This window comes from Miscanthus floridulus, chromosome 19 (genome assembly GCF_019320115.1).
Source record: "Miscanthus floridulus cultivar M001 chromosome 19, ASM1932011v1, whole genome shotgun sequence".
Lineage (NCBI taxonomy): Eukaryota > Viridiplantae > Streptophyta > Magnoliopsida > Poales > Poaceae > Miscanthus > Miscanthus floridulus.
The window spans coordinates 94,357,638-94,363,603 of record NC_089598.1 but is presented as its reverse complement, the minus strand read 5'-3'; positions in this window follow the sequence as shown (position 1 = coordinate 94,363,603).

The window sequence follows — 5,966 nt, the reverse complement described above, 5'->3', positions numbered from 1 at the left end:
GCTTCAAAGAAGTTCTTTGCGTGTGTCCAAGAACGAGACAGAGGGTACAGGCTCAGAAATAGAACAGAAAACGGTTAAAAAACGCACATGCACAAATACTTTAAAGGCCTTGACGACCACAAAACGTCACGATATGACAATTAACCCAATCTGGTTACATGGGCACTTTTGGCCCAGGTCAAAGCTTAAGGATCGGCGCCTGGCGTGGGAGGGACCACCTCTTCTTCAAACAGACAGGCTAGCGCCGTGCCAGGCGCCTCGGCCGCCTCCATCAGCTTCGCGACCTCTGCATCGGCCTCCTCGTCATCTTCCGGCAAGACGTAGCCATCGCTGATAGCCTCGAGGTTGATGGCGTAGTGCGAAGAGACAACGGCTAGGGTGCGCTTGACACCCGTGTGCAACGCCCCTCGGAGTCGCTCGTCGACGCGGCCGCTCAACGTAGTTAGGTGGCTCCCAAGGGAGTCGGCTGATTCGACCCCCTCAACCTCCAGAGCCTCGTAGGTAGTACGGGTGGCGCTGCGCAGTGCCTCGTGCTCCCAGACCTCAACGTCCAGCACCGCTTGCATTGTGACGGAGGCCTCGGCCGCCCAGGAGAACTCTGTCTCCAAATCTATGACACAACAAAGAGTCAGGAGTCAAACGCAAACCAGAGCAAATGGAACAAGGGGCATGGCTCGGCAGAACTTACCCTCGGCTTTTTTCTTCCAGTCTAAAGCCTCGACTCGAGAGGCCTCGGCCGCCTTGGTAGCCTCTACCAAAGCGACTTTCGTCAGCTGGTGTTCACTCTGCTCCGCACCCAGCTGCCCGGCGGTGGCCTTGGCAGAGGCCATCGCTTCTTAGGCCCGGGACCTGAAGGAGTCCCACTCCTCCTCCAGCTCCTTGATCTTCACCACCAAAGGGGTAGACTGCTCCTTAGCCATGGCCACCTCGGCCTAAAGGTCAGCACAGCGAAGGCGGAGGTCCCCCACTTCCGCACTCTGCGCCGACAAGAGCCCCTAGGCATCGGCAAGCAAGCCCTTCTACCGCCGGAGCTGGTCCCAGATGTCCCTCTCCTTTCGTAGGAACACCGATTTCCCAAGGGACCAGGCCTTGAGCTCCTAAAAAGGCAAAAACACACGTCAAATGCTGCGACGGGGCTCGGAGAGAAAACAACGTGGCACAAGAGAGGAAAGTACTTACCTAGGTAACACCAGGCAAGTCCCCTTCCATAATAGACATCGCTGTCTGCAGCGACTGCACTACCAGTTGGCGGTACTGCTCGAGGGTGTCCCATCGCCCCCCCTCTGCAACATCTTCAAGGGTGAACATGGGCACCCCTCAGGGTCAGCCCGGTCCCTCCAGAAAACACGCGGGAAGTTCCACCCGCGGGGCTCAGGTTGGACCCGGACAAGGACAGAACTCCCCTCGGCGGGAGCCGGGACTGGCTCCTCCTCGGTACTGGCCGCCTCGACGTCCGCCGCCTCCTTCCCATGGGAGGAATCATCAGACGAGATCGCCTGAACCAGGGGTGGTGCCAAAACTTGCCCTGTCTCCATCTCCACCGCCTCGGCCTCGACGGAACCGAGGGCTCTGGCCTCTACCATCTCTACCTTGATGACCCCCGTGTCCACCGCCATGGCTTCGGAAATCTTGGGAGCTCCAGCCTCACCCTCGATGGCCTCAGCAGGGGTGGATGCCTCAGCCTCATTCACCCCAAGACCCACGACACCGTGGGGCGTGGGCTCCTCCTCCCCCACTCATTTCGTGGCCGGCTCGGCACCCATTTCTTGGGCAGCCGGTTCCTCCAGGACGGCCTCGCCCGACGCCACGCCACCCTGCACGCCAGCCTGCGCCTCCTCTGCCTGATGGGCGGTGGAGCTGATGTCCACCTTGAGCGCCTTATGGGGCGCCAAGGTTGGTTCCTCCACCTGATGCTTTAGGCTGGACGCAAAGACACTCCCAAGGTCAGCGTACAACCAAGGGGCGAGCATGGAATACTACAAACTCTGCCAAAAAAATACACTTACCGCGAATGGGGACACAACCGCTTATGTACGACGTCCCTCCTCTTCGACGGCGGCGGTGGCGGCGGTGGCACGGCCTCTGTATCCACCGGTACCGGCTGGTCACCGCCGGACCTCGGCACCCCCTCAACCGTCCACAGAGACAGTTGAGGCGCCCTACCGTCGCTCGCTCTACCTCCGCCGCTGAGCTCACCGGGCTGACAGCCCGCTTCCCCAACACCCGCGCCTCAGGCATATCGTCCTCGACAACAAGACAGATGTATCCCAGAGACACCCCGGGCGCCACCTCCCTAACATCAGGGAGGTGGTCTAGGGTACCCTTCCCCGCCTCGCTCTCGTCGTCATTGCCCAAGGATTCCAACGACGACGGCATCGGTGACGACTCCACTGGGAGACCCTCAAGCTTCTGACGCCGGCGACGTTCGTCCAGCTTTTTGTGCTCAAGGATCTTCCCCGTGCGCTTTGCCTCCTCGGCATCCTTCTGCTTCTTTTGCGCCTCGGCACACATTCGGTTCGCCGCCCGTCGAACCACGTCCTCAGGAACAGGCGGCGAGGAGGCTCGCACGTCTCTCATCCCCTGTAGGAACAATGAAATAAGGCGATGGACAAAAAAGACAAGGAGCAAGAAGGCCATGAAGGCCTCAGCAACACCCAACTTACCAGTGAGATGTACCCCCATGACGGGCGCATCGGGAAAGGCATCAAATCATCAAGCTTCACCTTCCCATCCACCGCCTCTCTCACCCGACGTAGGGTCTCGTCGTTTGAAATGGCGAAGGCGGACATCTTGATACCTTCGATCAGATCACTCGGGGTCATCTCAAACAGGCGTCGCTACCGAGCCATCAGCGGCAGCACCCTCCGGCGATGAAAAGCCGCCATGACCACGGCCACCGTAAGGCCGTGGTCACGTAGCTTCCCTAGGGCCCTTAGGAGTGGTTCTGGCCTGGGTTGATCGACCTTAACAATGCCGTAACCCCATTTCTCCGGCTGACTCTCCACAATCCGCCCAATATAGGGGGGAAACCCGCCATCATCATTGTGGAGGTAGAACCATCCGTTATGCCAGCCACGGTTGGACGACGCGAGCTGAGCCGGGATATAGAGGGACTGCCGGTCTTGGCGCACTTGGAGAGTGCAGTCGCCGGCCCTCAATGCCTTTTGAGCGCCCTTCACGCCCGCCGGCTTGGTGGTGAAAACCGCCCGAAACAAGTGGAGCCACAGCTCCCAGTGGGGAGCGATCCCCAGATACCCCTCGTAGACGGCGACGAAGATGGCCGCCTGCGCGATGCAATTGGGGCTGAACTTGTGAAGCTCCACACCATAGTAGTGCGGGAGCGCCTGCATGAACTGGTCCGCCGGCAAACCGAGGCCTCGCTCGTGGAAAACGACAAAGCTCACCACGTAGCCGTCACGTGGCCTCGGCTCCGACTCGCTCCCCGGAGCGATCCACTCTGGCCTATCGGGGTCGGTGATCGGGCGGAGAAGACCAGCGTCGACAAGCGCCTGCAGCATCTCCACCGACGCGTCGGAGTGACCCCAAGGATCCGCCTGGAGGATTATGACGCCCGCCATCGGTGCGGTGGAAAACACAACTGCAACGGTAAGACGAGCCCTCGACTACTTGAACCCTCTTTCTCTCTTTTCCCCTCTCCCCACTTCTTCCCGGCGCTCTCCTCTGCTCTTAGCAAACGCTCGAAGGCAGAGAGGGCGATTGCGAGCGAAAAAGGTATGGAGAGGCAGAGCCGCGGCTCGTCGCGTATTTATAGGGGAGAGGGCGAACGGCGAATGATGAAATCGGAAATGGGTGAGCGATGAAATTGGGGTGATGATTTTCTAGATCTAGCACGATTAATGTAGATCCGGTAAAACCGCCCACGCGTCCGTTTTTTACTAACTGCGCGTAGTAATGTCCCGTCCACAGACAGCGCGACAGAGTCTATCCGCAGCAAGGGCAGGTGCCTTTTTTGACCCTCGAGAAACCGCCGTGAAAGGCGCGCCTACCGTTGTCAGCCGATGGAAAGGGAATATCCCCCACGCGATTCCTTCTAGACTAAGGAACTGGGCACCGAGCCCATTACGGTCTAGAGGTTCGAAGGCTGGGCCCCCGAGGGTCTTGACAGCCGCCTCAAGACAATAGAGTTAGGGACAACTATGGGTGAGCCCATACATGGCCGAGGCCCAGGCAAGCGATTGCTTGGGATGCCCTATGTCGTGTCCGAGACCAGCAGGAGTTCTCTAAAGGGGATCCCATCGTAGGGAGGCACCGAGCCCCTAGGGCCAATCGAACGGCCCTGGCACCCGCTAGAGAAGCCCTCTGGTACCTTTTTGGAGTGCGTCTCTGGATCACTAGCCGACCCCTATCGAATGGGGCACGGGCCTCCACTCGGACTTACTCGATAACAGCTCACCGGAAGTGTCACCGCTCACACCCACCGAGGGTAGCCTGGCATATTCCACCCCTCCTTCCGAGCGAAAAGGATGCGCGAGGGTCGCACAAAAAGCCAGGGGAACTCCTGACCGCCCTTTCGCTCCGTGCGGAGGCTCGGGGGCTCTTCCTGCAACCTTGCTGAGACCCAGCGACCCTAGCTCGCGCGCAAGGGCTCGGCAAGCAACCCCTCCATCCAAGCAAAAAGGATGCGTGAGGGTCATACAAAAAGCTAGGGGAACTCCTGATCGCCCTCTCGCTTCGTGCAGAGGCTCGGGGGCTCTTCCTGCAACCTTGCCAAGACCCAGCGACCTAGGCTGGCACGCGAGGGCTCGGCAAACAACCCCTCTGTCCGAACAAAAAGGATGCACGAGGGTCGTACAAAAAGCCAGGAGAACTCCTGATCGCCCTCTCGCTTCGTGCGGAGGCTCGGGGCTCTTCCTGCAACCTTGCCGAGACCCAGCGACCTAGGCTCGCATGCGAGGGCTCGGTAAACAACCCCTCTGTCCGAACAAAAAGGACGCACGAGGGTCGCACAAAAAGCCAGGGGAACTCTTGATCGCCCTCTCGCTCCATGCGGAGGCTCAGGGGCTCTTCCTGCACCTAGAAACAAAAACGAGTTACCCAAGCTCACACCCCGAGGGTCGGAAAAACGCGACGAAAAAGGCACCGAGCCCGTTATGGTCTAGGGGTTCGAAGGCTGGGCCACTAAGGGTTTTCGACAGCCGCCCCAGGACAACAGAGTTAGGGACCACTATGGGCAAGCCCGTACTTGGCCGAGGCCTGAGCAGACAATTGCTTGGGGTGCCCAAAATCGTGTCCAAGACCAGCAAGAGTTCTCTAAAGGGGATCCCATCGCAGGGAGGCACCGAGCCCCTAGGGCCAATCGAACGGCCCTGGCACCCGCTAGAGAAGCCCTCTGGTACTTTTTTTGGAGTGCGTCTCTGGACCACAAGCCAAACCCTATCAAATGGGGCACGGGCCTCCACTCGGACTTATCCGATAATAGCTCACCAGAAGTGTCACCGCTCACACCCACCAAGGGTAGCCTGACATATTCCACCCCCCTTCCGAGCGAAAACGAAGCGCAAGGGTCGTACAAAAGCCAGGGGAACTCCTGATCGCCCTCTCGCTCCGTGCGGAGGCTCGAGGGCTCTTCCTGCAACCTTGCCGAGACCCGACGACCTAGGCTCGCACGCGAGGGCTCGGCAAACAACCCCTCCTTCCGAACGAAAAGGATGCATGAGGGTCGTACAAAAAGCCAGGGGAACTCCTGACTGCCCTCTCGCTCCGTGCGGAGGCTCGGGGGGTCTTCCTACAACCTTGTAGAGACCCAGCGACCTAGGCTCGCACACGAGGGCTCGGCAAACAACCCCTCCTTCTGAACGAAAAGGATGCACGAGGGTCATACAAAAAGTCAGGGGAACTCCTGACCGCCCTCTCGCTCCGTGCGGAAGCTCGGGGGCTCTTCTTGCAACCTTGCCGAGACCTAGCGACCTAGGCTCGCACGCGAGGGCTTGGTAGGCTCAGGGACT